Source organism: Salvelinus sp. IW2-2015, linkage group LG1 (assembly GCF_002910315.2).
Source record: "Salvelinus sp. IW2-2015 linkage group LG1, ASM291031v2, whole genome shotgun sequence".
In the NCBI taxonomy this organism is placed as follows: Eukaryota; Metazoa; Chordata; class Actinopteri; order Salmoniformes; family Salmonidae; genus Salvelinus; species Salvelinus sp. IW2-2015.
This window is the reverse complement of record NC_036838.1, coordinates 8,769,768-8,782,626: the sequence shown is the minus strand read 5'-3', so window position 1 is coordinate 8,782,626 and position 12,859 is coordinate 8,769,768. Positions and strand designations below refer to the sequence as shown.

The window sequence follows — 12,859 nt, the reverse complement described above, 5'->3', positions numbered from 1 at the left end:
TTTAAAATGTGCAGTTTTGTCACACAACACAATGCCATAGATGTCTCAAGTTTTGTTGGAGTGTGCAATTGGCATGCTGACTGCAGGAATGTCCACCAGAGCTGTTGCCAGAGAATTGAACGTTAATTTCTCTACCATAAGCTGGTTCCAACGTTGTTTTAGAGAATTTGTCAACATGTCCAACCGGCCTCACAACCGCAGACCATGTGTAACCACACCACCCCAGGACCTCCACATCCGGCTTCTTCACCTGCGGGATCATCCAAGGGGGGTGCTGAGGACTATTTCTGTCTGTAATAAATCGATTTTGTGGGGAAAAACTAATTCTGATTGGCTAGRCCTAGCTTCCCAGTGGGTGGGCCTGGCTGCCAAGTGGATGGGTCTATGCCCTCCATGGCCCACTCAAGGCTGCACCCATGCCCAGTCATGTGAAATCCATAGATAAGGGCCGAATTAATGTATTTCAATTGACTGACGTATATGAACTGTAACTCAGTAAAGTCCTTGAAATTGTTGTATGTTGCGTTTTATATTTTTGTTCAGTCTAATTTATTGTCCATTTACATGGAAATTCAGCATAAAAATTCACACATGCAACAAAATGCATACATGCAGTACGGGAAATTGGAAAGTTAGCACACAAAGTTKAAAATTAAACCTTTAAGAGCACTAAACTAACACAGTTAACACAACATCTAGCAACGACGAAATTTGTGTAGCACTATCTGTGCATTATAAGGCAGTATAATAGCCTATCTATCATCTCTAGCCTATCTATAGCCTATCTATCATTCTATCATCTCCTATAGATAGAAAACTTAATCTCAAAAAGATTATTAATCCTTTTTTTATATTTAAGCATTCACTTTTAAATACATTTTCTAAAGGCAAAAAGCTAAATTAGACGGACTATTTTAGTACAAAACAGTTATGTATTTATGATGCCTAAAATTATTTTTGTTAAGGAATTCTAATMATTTTCGCCCAATGCCATAATTACATTTAATAATATATACAAGTGTCAAAAAGTAGGTTAATATGAAGAAATGTAAGTTTAATTGACCTGATATAATTTATTTGCCTCAGTCACTGCAACAACGTATTTCGACTATAAAGACAAGTAAAAGCATAATTAATTGCAAGCGCTCTCCTTTTCAGCACCTTGGACAGCGATTTTAGGCTACATGGAAATCCTTGTCTGTAGTCGCTGACTTGCTCTCAATTTGACAGCAGCGCGTCCCTGTAAAACGTGTAGGCTGGCAACTGTTCTAATATTTTTCATTATACAGTGGGTTATATTAAATTGAGTTGGTCACGTAGTAAATAAAACCCACGACAACTTGTGCTTAGCCTACAACTTCACCCAAATACAATAACACACTGACGCTTCCTTAGTTGCAAATCAATTTCCTCGTGGACAAAACAACATAGCTCAAATCAGAATCCTCAACTGATTCCCCCCCCCCGCAGGGTATCAACCTCAGAGCATAATKGGGATTAGCGAAGTACACGTCATCCCTCTCAGACAACACACTGTGCGCCGACTAATAATATTAGACTGGATTTAGAGAAAGAGGAGCCGGTCAAGTGTTTTCTCAGAGGACGCACCTTTGTGTCTTTGCAAGCGGAGAGCTGCGCAGCTCCGTGTATGTCTCGGCAGCTGGAACGTTCGGACAACAAAATGTCAGTCAATAATGCTTTTCAAGTGGCTAACATTCCATGGAGGAATAACAATTTTACCATGTCGAATAAAGACCCACCTTTCTCGGATCAAGGGGAGACCATTATAGGAATATACCTGCTGGTGCTAGGTGGGAGAACTTGCTCATGTAGTTGGAATGTCATTTCGTTTTTAAAAGGCAGCTTTGCTTTTATGATGCAAAGACTTGCTTTAGTTTAGCTTTCATGGCAAAACAATCTGGAAATATGTCACTAATGGCTTGCTTACCACTTCATAATTTATATTGTATTACCTAAACCTTAAGGTAAGATGAATGACAGTACTTTTTACCAATTGTCAAAATAAAATATTCAGAGTGTAGCCTACATTTAGCTTGTTCATTTTTACTCGACCATATTTTGGCATCGCAAKATWCAACAATTGGATGAAGAGTTSGATTGCACTGCAGAATACAAATCACCAATACCAGACACCTTTGGTATTGCAGTTGTTATACTACTGCTACTGTCAGTGTAGTGTACGGGCAACGGTTAGTGGATTTGGTGCTATAAGTAGACCAGGACAAATCTTCTCCTGGTAAAGAGGGGTGGATCYTGCAGYCATTCAGATCCTGTCTAAGCCGTGGAAATCGTCAATCAAGAAAGGATGGCAGCCAGCCAGTCTGACCTTCTTTAAGAGAGGGCAGAAAGACTTGTAATTACCTGTTATTTGGTGCAAATTCATTTAAATTGATCCTGACTTTTGAAACCAATAGGGCGACTGTAATTTTATTTACAGTATAGGTAGGCTACTCAGTGCACCTACTATTAGCTCTAAAGGAAATTGAATGAAGGAAGGTTTATGCTCATTTTGGTATTTRAATATGTAGTGTCTGAAGAGAAGGTCAGTAGGTTAAAATCACAGATGAGGCACTTTGTCACCTCAATGCTTCATGCTGCTTTATGACCCGCATTTTGTATGGTGTGACTACAATTCCATGACATTTCACAAAACTGACAAGGCCTTTGCTCAATAGGTAGTGTGGGACACACTGGTGATAGATGGGGTGAGTTTCCATCTATGTAGCGCTTTTAGCGTCTGGAAAAGAGCTATATAAAGCCAATCAGTTAGTATGTCAATGGGTTTTTTCCTCGTCAGGTTGGATGTCGTGGTTCGGCAACAGTATCGTGATCTTCGTCCTGTACAAGCAGCGTGTGTCACTGCAGCCCACGGACTATCTGACCTTTAACCTGGCCATCTCCGACGCCAGTATTTCCGTCTTCGGCTACTCCCGGGGGATCCTGGAGATCTTCAATGTGTTCCGGGACAGCGGATATCTGGTTAACTCCATCTGGACATGCCAGGTAGGCAATGAGGATATCTGGTTGGAGGGAGAAAAGTTGTTTTGAGAATTGAGAGGCTTCAAATTTGTCTTGTATGTGAATGGTAATGTGTTGCATGTGTCATCCTACTGCAGGATCTGATACTATACACTCAGTCACAGCAATACTCACAAGACACAGACATTACCGCTATCCCATAAAACATRACATGATTGGACACGACTTTAGTAGTTCAGGTCTCCTGGAAGGTGATGTCACTGAGAGATGCGCGTGGGCTGATCTAAATTGCGCGTGGGCTGGAATAATACATTATGGCCTTTCTCTTGCATTTCAAAGATGGTACAAAAMAATACAGAAAAACGGTTGTTTTTTCTTTGTCTTATCTTTTACCAGATCTAATGTGTTATATTCTCCTACATTAATTTCACATTTCCATAAACTTCAAAGTGTTTCCTTTCAAATGGTATCAAGAATATGCATATCCTTGCTTCAGGTCCTGAGCTACAGGCAGTTAGATTTGGGTATGTCATTTTAGGCRAAAATTGAAAGAGGTTGGGTACYGAATCTACCTTTTAAGCCCATGGGTGTCCCAAAAAGCCCACCTCTTAAATAATCAATTTAAATACATTTCCTAATGCTGAAAACGTACAAACTGACATATCTTATGTAAACTTAAATTATAGTAATCACCCCTAAAGTTCTTAAAATCAACTGATATTACTATTCATCATGGAAGTAGCACTCATTAAAGTGGGTGTCCAATCGTATCCGCAGAGAACAATGCGGGCCCAGGCTTTTGTTCATGCCAACCAGTACATACCTGATTTGACTAATCAACTAGTCATAGACTTCAACCAAGACTTGATAAGTTGAATCAGTGTTACTGCTTGGTTAGAACAAAAACATGCACCTTCACTGTCCCTCTATGGATAAGACGCCATGCACAAAGCACATAACACAAACAACTAGTAATGAATTATCTGAAAGCTGGTTCACATTTGGTGTAGTCTTATTCTTCTTCGTTAGTTCAGTTTAAAATCTCCCTCTCTACTGTTGTATTACAAAGGTTCATGTGGTGAACCCCGGAATAGAAACACCTGGATGAATGAGGGACAACAACATTGTCACAAGTGTGGAGAGGAGTAGGCAGGAGGCAGTCACAGGTTTAGAACTACTGAATTTATTAAAGCACCATAGATAAAAGCGGGACGAAACCCCAAAATAATAAAGTACTCAGGAAATAGTAGATTCCTCTCACGAAAACAAGCAACATATACAATGACCGACAGACATATGACAGAGGGAGTATATATACAGTGACAGAGTGGGGATTGGAACCAGGTGTGTGTAATGATGAAGAGACAAGTCTGGGGTTGATGAGTGAAGAGCGTTTGCCAGCAGCAGGTTCGGCAGCAGCTAGAAGGCCGSCGACGCCGAACGCCTGAGCTGGAGAGGAGGGAGAGCCAAAGCGAAGGCTGGTGTGATAAATATGACTAATGCGCCTGGCTCTAACTGCACAAGTAGTCATCCAATAGTCATCTTCTTGTCCCTCATTTGTTTCCATTTTTGTCCACTACTTGTAGGTCTTCCATCCCTGATATCCTTGAACCCTGATCTTATTCTTCTCTCTCTGCATCAATGACTACCTGTCCACTCCAAACGTCTTGATGAGAGTACAGGCTTTTACATGTTCTTAATTGTTTTTAATGTTGGTAAACACACAATGGATAGAAGCATAAATGTAATTTGAGTATTTTAATGAAAATAAATGTGAAGAAAAAACATTTATGCTCAGGTTCTTTGAATTTTAGTGATATCATCACACAATCTCCATGTGTTTCAATGCAAACCGGGCTACTGGACTTAATTGGAACAACAGGGATTTATGGGTAAAAAAAAAGAAGACAGAATAGCAAAGTTCAAACATAAAATATTTGGAAACCAATGGTTTGGGGTATAAATATACACTATAGACTACAATATTATGTGATGTTAGTATTGATCATATTGAACAATATTATTTTCATTTACATTCTGTATAGAGCGAGTGTTTTTTGTGCTACTGTACCCTTTAAGCCCACCTGAGATAAATGTCAAATTGACAAAAAAAGGCATCCATGTATAACAATGCAAGGTTAATTTAACAGTAAAATAAGACACAATGCATAATAAAATGTGAGCTGTGATTGCTTAAGATCTATTATATTGTTGTGGTTCGCCAAGTTATGTTGCTACTGTATTGACTGACACGTGGTACGACCGCTAGTATGAAAAACCCATCTTTTCAATTGGCAAGAAATAGGCATTAATACCTATTTTTAGTATACTATCTTGTGCATATATCAACACATTCATCTCTTAATTTTACATGAAGTGTGATCACTTATCTGAAAAGGTACAGAAAATGTTTAAAAAAAGTGATTATCTGAGTCWCCTCCACACCAAAGTTTTTTTGAAGCTTTGAAATGGACCACTAGTAGGAACTTACACATAACTGTCAATAACTTAATAATAAAACATCTGATTGTTATTTCCATAACATGTTTTATTCTAAGACAATCAGATGAATTGGTTGAAACATTAAACAGCAGGAAATGTATTTATTTATTTTTTGTCCAAAGATGGAAGTGGGCTTAATGGGTACGCTTACAAGCAGCAAGTAAAATGCATGATGGGACATGAACTCTGACATGTAACTACTTTCCAACCAGACCTGGGTTCAAATACATGTGTATTTGAGTATCTGGTATTTAAAATACTTTTTTCTGTGTATTTTAGTTTTTTTTAGATACACAGCCCAAAACAAGTACTTTTATTTAAGTATTTGAACAGTTCTTTGTAAAAACCAAATCTACCAAATTAATTTTAATTGAGAGTATTTTCAAGTACTTTACAAGTGTATTTCCAAATACATTAAAATATTCAACTACTTGCCTTTTCAAATAAACGATATCTGAATACTTACATTGAATATATGTAAAAGGAATTGAGATATTTGAAATAGCATTTGAACCCTGGTCTGTTTCCAATTACGGAGAAACCCCATTTGCAGAAAATACTATGTTGCTCGAAGCACCCCACCAGGTGTTTTTTACATCATGGTCCAAGGTTTTTCCTCCAATAGACTTTGCATTGTCCTCCAAAGTGTATCTGACCGTAAGCCAAAGTGAAGGGGCTTGGATGTAAATATATTAGATTAGATTAAGTAATCCGATCAGTCAAAGTACATTTGGTTCTGTCTCTACTAGGAAGAGAAGTTCATTCGGTAGAAGCTGTCGATCTTGATCAGACATACTCACCACTGCTGACCATAGCTGTGATGGACCGATCTTTAACTCCATTCAATGTAGCTAGATCAGCTCTTCTGTGTTCGGGCTGTATAAATGTCCATCAGGGTGAACTGAAAACTGAACAACCAAGAAAAGGAGTTGGCAAAAGTAGAGAGGAGCCCTATTCACACAAAATCAGTAATTGGTTAATGATGGATTTGTTAAGTACGTGAACCCAAACAAGTATTCAGCAGCAGGATACTTGTTTTTCAACTTGATCTTCTGAGTGATTGGAGTCCTTCAACTTCTGCAAGAACAGTGGATGTCGTTTTTTTTCTACTGTATTTGCTTTTGAGATTTTCTTCCCTGCACGTTTCTTCCCTCTAAGCATCACTAACAGTATTGTTGGTCTTTCCCAGGTGGACGGCTTCTTCACCTTGGTCTTTGGCCTCAGCAGCATCAATACTTTGACTGTCATCAGTGTCACAAGATACATCAAGGGATGCCATCCGAGTCAAGGTAAGGCACTGTGACACAACCTTAACCTTTAATCTTCATCTCAATAATTCCAGAAAAATGCCCCCTATAGGCTAGATGTTCTGGTCAGACATAATGTTGTGGGAAACTTTCTTTAACTATCAACTTTTTTCCTTTACCTAGCTCACTGCATAACCAACACAACCATAGGCATGTGCAATATTCATCTGGTCTGGGGCTGTGTTCTGGTCAGCAGCGCCCCTTCTGGGCTGGGGAGTTACACAGGTGAGATAAACATGGCTAGTAATCATGTGACATACTATTTGATACAGGGGCACTTACTTGTGTTAGGTTCTTGTAACATTCTGGTTGCGGCCAACATTTTCAAGATTTGTATGTGCACAATGACGACAAAAAAATAATACCACTAAAGCAAGTTGCTATCTAAAATATTAGCAGAAGACAATCTTTAAACGAGAACTGACCACATTTTGACATATATGGACCTTTTTTCACACTTACCCTGACTTTTCGAAGTGCCAAAATAGAGGAAATTCTTACATTTTAAACTATCTTCACCTGAACAAATATTTTTTAAATGCCAACACACAAACACATGAAGGTGAAAAACAATGGTCTATCTCAAACTCCTCCTTCTTTTAGATCGTGGTTATGGAACGTGTGAAATCGACTGGGCCAAAGCCAACTACTCCACCGTCTACAAGTCCTACATCATCTCCATCCTCATCTTCTGCTTCTTGGTCCCCGTGCTGGTCATGCTCTTCACCTACGTGTCCATCATCAACACAGTGAAGAGAGGCAACGCCATGGCCGCTGAGGGAGACCTGACGGACAGGCAGAGGAAGATTGAAAGGGACGTCACCATTGTGAGTAGGATTCAAATCAAATCAACGTATATTGGTCACATACACAGATTTGCAGGAATTGCAGCAGGTGCAACGAAATGCTTACGTTTACTAGCTCCAATAGTGCAGTAGAATGTCTTGCAAATAGAATACAAAAAGAAATCAAGAAATGACAGAGTCCAATAAACAATCCAGAGTAGATATATTAGAGTGAGCTTGTGTCAGAATCCAGAAAACAACACATGTACAAATAATACTACATATAGACCAAGCTTTAAAGGAAGGGCTATGATTTAACGGGCAACCTAACGTAGGTCATTCTCCCAGGTATCCATTGTCATCTGCACAGCATTCATCCTGGCGTGGTCGCCGTACGCCGTGGTCTCCATGTGGTCGGCCTGTGGCTTCCACGTACCCAGCCTCACCAGCATCTTCACCCGCCTCTTCGCCAAGTCGGCCAGCTTCTACAACCCGCTCATCTACTTCGGCCTCAGCTCCAAGTTCCGCAAGGACGTCGCCACCTTGCTGCCTTGCACCGGCGATGGCAAGGACACGGTCAAGCTCAAGCGTTTTAAGCCGAAAGGCGAGGCTCACCAGGGCCCCGGAAGAGGCAATGGACTCAAAGCACCTCCTCATCACCAGAAGGAGATGAAGGAGATGAAGTATGCCCCTGGAAATCCGTATCCGCTCACGGCGACTAAGGCTGCCCCAAGCCCAGATTCGGGAGTGGGGAGCTCCCCCTGTACTCCCCCCGCCAACAAGGAGATGTACTTTATCGAGGTGCCCCTTATCGAGGTGCCCCATCTGTCTGATGGGCCAGAGTGGGAATGTGACAGACTCTAAGAACAATCCGTTTTTTTTGGTGTTACCTTTTTATTTAAAAAACACATGGGCATTTACTTGAAAGGTGGCTCCTTGAATTTTAGGGGATAATGTTAAGGATAGCTATTTTGTATTTGATTTGTGTAAGTATGTATACCTGTTGATACAGTTTGTTATTTTCTTAATGAATTGTGTTTATACTTGTGAATTAAACTGTTTCTATTCAAAGGGAACAAGTTGAAAGATGCTTGCAATATCAATACTCATATTGTCACTCTTTTAAAATAAATTCCTGTCCAACATAATAACTCAACCCCATTAGCAAATATAGAAGAAGACATTACAGAAGTGTAAGTGTGTCTCTTATGAAAATGCTCTGAGATGCTCAGCTCACACATAGGCGACATACCAGTTCTAATGATAACTTTACTTGAGTGAGGCAGGCGTGTCTTCATGGGTAGACTTGTTTTCGTCCAGTGAAAAAATGATTCATCTGTTCCCCAAGGAACTCCACACAAACCAACTTTACCTCAGGTCGGACATGTACCATAAGGAACAGTTGAAGCGAATGAAAGTGCATTCATCCTTGATAGGCTACAAGTATAACCTACAATACGCAAGAGAGCTGTATTAATACAAAACAAAAAGCAGATACTTCTCAAGACCCTGCAATATGCTCACATGTTGGCCACCTGTGGGTTTGGCACGAAACAATCCATTCCACATGCACAATCTACTATCAAAGGCGACTGACTGCAAGGTTGATTGTGCCGATGGTGAAGTTGTAGGCTGCTTTAATAAGTAGTCTAAATCAACTCGGACGTTGGAAAGAGGGAGAAAGAAAAAAAATACGTTGAAAGGGTCTTCGATGACCCACAGGACAACAGGCTGGCAGATTTGATTTATGTCTTCTTTATCTTCATGCTTCCCTCAGCTTATTTCATGATGCGTCATACGGGATGATTTCTGTATTTTCCTTTAAGGAGCCTACCGTTACTCCTTAAGGTCCAAGGACCTAGTACACTGAACTAGAATATGAATGCTACATACAACACATTTCTACGATTTTACTGAGTTACAGTTCACATAAGGAAATCAGTCAATTGAAATAAATTCATTAGGCCCTAATCTATCGATTTCTCATGACTGGGAATACACATTCGCATCTGTTGGTCACAGATACGTTAAAAAAAGGTAGGGGTGTGGATCAGAAAACCAGTCAGTATCTGGTGTGACCACCATTTGCCTCATGCGACACATCTCCTTCGCATAGAGTTGATCAGGCTGTTGATTGTGGCCTGTTGAATGTTGTCCCACACCTCTTCAATGGCTGTGCGACGTTGCTGGATATTGGCGGGAACTGGAACACACTGTCGTACACGTCGATCCAGAGCATCCCAAACATGCTCAATGGGTGACATGTCTGGAACTGGGAAATGTTCAGCTTCCAGGAATTGTGTACAGATCCTCGCAACATGGGGCCGTGTACACTGAAGCATGTGGTGATGGCGGCAGATGAATGGCACGACAATGGACCTCAAGATCTCATCCCGGTATCTCTGTGCATTCAAATTTTCATCAATAAAATGCGATTGTGCCTCCCGGGTGGCGCAGTGGTCTAGGGCACTGCATCGCAGCGCTAGCTGCGCCACCAGAGTCTCTGGGTTCGCACCCAGGCTCTGTCGCAGCCGGCCGCGACCGGGAGGTCAGTGGGGCGACGCACAATTGGCCTAGCGTCGTCCGGGTTGGGGAGGGTTTGGCCGGTAGGGATATCCTTGTCTCATCGCGCTCCAGCGACTCCTGTGGCGGGCCGGGCGCAGTGCGCGCTAACCAAGGGGGCCAGGTGCACGGTGTTTCCTCCGACACATTGGTGCGGCTGGCTTCCTGGTTGGAGGCGCGCTGTGTTAAGAAGCAGTGCGGCTTGGTTGGGTTGTGCTTCGGAGGACGCATGGCTTTCGACCTTCGTCTCTCCAGAGCCCGTACGGGAGTTGTAGCGATGAGACAAGATAGTAATTACTAGCGATTGGACACCACGAAAATTGGGGAGAAAAGGGGGTAAAATTAAAAAAATAATAAAAAATAAAAATAAAATGCGATTGTGTTTGTTGTCCGTAGCTTATGCCTGCCCATACCATAACCCCATCGCTACCATGGGGCACTCTGTTCACAATGTTGACATCAGCAAACCGCTCGCCCACACGATGCTATACACGTGGTTTGCAGTTGTGAGGCTGGTTGGACAGACTGCCAATTTCTCTAAAACAATGTTTGAGGCATTCAATTCTCTTGCAATAGCTCTGGTGGATATTCCTGCAGTCAGCATGCCAATTGCACGCACCCTCAAAACTTGAGACATCTGTGGCATTGTGATGTGTGACAAAACTTTTTAGAGCGGCCTTTTATTGTCCCCAGCCCAAGGCGCACCTGTGTAATTATCATGCTGTTTAATAATCTTATTTATATGCCACACCTGTCAGGTGAATTATCTTGGCAAGGGAGAAATGCTCAGTAACAGGGATGCAAACAAATTTGTGCTCAACATTAGGATACTAGGATATTAGGATATTTTATTCAACTCATGGAACCAACACTTTACATGTTGCGTTTATATTTTTGTTCAGTGTATGATATCTTCAGAGGTAGGTTCTGGCAGCCAAAACAGCCAAATACTCCATCTAAACGTGAATCGGTTTTAAATTGAGGTACGGTTCTAGAAACATAAAACCCTTTACTTTCATATCACATATAAATGCAAAATAAACAGCAACTGTACACTGTTTTAACCTGGCTTTATCACAGTTGCAGCCGATAGTATTTTTCAGTGACAAAACGTTTCTGGCGGCCTCTTTGCGTTACGCAGGTGTTTGGTGCATGCTAGATAGCTAATTCCGCCTGTCTTCCGTAATCACGCGCTGTAACATGTACAGTATATTCAGTATGGCCGTGTGGGAACACTAACTCTAACCCTATAAAGGTGGGTGTCAATGTATCATTCTTTTGATTATTTCTCGCAGATATGAAAGATTAAGGTCCTTAAGCTTCCAAAACTTTACCGCAAGCAAAACTCCCCCGTACAGGAGACGCCTTCGTCCAATGACTCTTATGTGTAATGAAATGGAACTGAGAGTCACGATCAAGGTCTCGTAAGACAAGTGTGGACTTGAGCTGCCCTGTGAAAGCATAGCCGACTGTTAGTGCTTTTCCTGTTTTTCCTTTTTAAAGGAACACCCCCATATAATAAGGCTGCTGTTAGGCCTGTGTTAACTCATTGGATAAAGTAAACATTCCAGTGTGCTTTTGAATCTGGTGAACTCAACATGGGGATTTCCAGCGTGATCTGCTTGAATAGCTCTTCTTATGAAAAAGATACAGGTCTACATGTCTTGACAGACAGAAAAACATGAACTCATACGTCTTTACTTTGACAAAGGAATRATGTGGTACGCCTATTTTTGTTGTTATTCTTCTTTATTTATTCAGGGAAAACCCATTGAGGCCAGGGTCTCATTCCCAACAGTGCCTTGATCACAACGTGGACATTTTCACTTAGGGGTGTACTCACTTTTGTTGCCAGCGGTTTAGAGCCAATGGCTGTGGCTGTGTGTTGAGTCATTTTGAGGGGACAGCAAATTTACACTGTTATACAAGCTGTACACTCACTATTTACATTGTAGCAAAGTGTCATTTCTTCAGTGTTGTCACATGAAAAGATATACTCATATATTTATACAAATGTGAGGGGTGTACTCACTTTTGTGATATACTGTATATTATTTTGTAACGATCATGAGGTGCCCATATTCATATCAATGCTTATGGGTGTGGCCACACAACTGGCCACCTCTGTAATTTGAACCCTGTCAAAACAGCCCACCCTGTTGACCCACGAGACTGTTCCTGCTTTCTGTGATTGGTAAATAAGAGTGGTCATTACTGCAATTCTTCAAAACCTTCCAATCGTGTACACACACAATGTACGTAAACCTGCATAGACTTTATGCCACAATTCAATAGAATGAAAGCAGACTTCAGTCCTCCTCAGGTCTTCGGGGATTCTTTAGCCTGATATTAGAGCATGCTGTAGTGTCTACAACAAACAGTTTACTAGTCTAGACGGTTAAATGAAGATTGTTTCTTTGGGGATATTACATCACTGGCGTCGTGAGTCGTCGTGACGTGTTCTTTCTCCAACTGTGCCCACATGTAGGTTCAACTGAAGAGGTTCCAAACCGCTTTCAACTCTGCAGTGGTGATGTACAGGACAGTCCTCAGCTCTGTTTGTGTCTGTAGGTGTCCTTCAAGAAATCACATTACCCTTTTAATCTCTACCATCACCATTCATTACAGATTACAGGAGCACACACACAGAGAGCTTTGAACCGAATGCGGCCGGTTGAATTGAATTTAGCCTGATCTGTTGGG

The 12,859-nt window shown here is 41.2% G+C and overlaps 1 pseudogene; it reads left to right on the top strand.

Moving 5' to 3' along the window:
* The first annotated feature begins 1,608 nt into the window (after positions 1-1,608).
* LOC111965268 (opsin-5-like) lies at positions 1,609-8,555 on the top strand (annotated as a pseudogene).
* Positions 8,556-12,859: the final 4,304 nt, after the last annotated feature.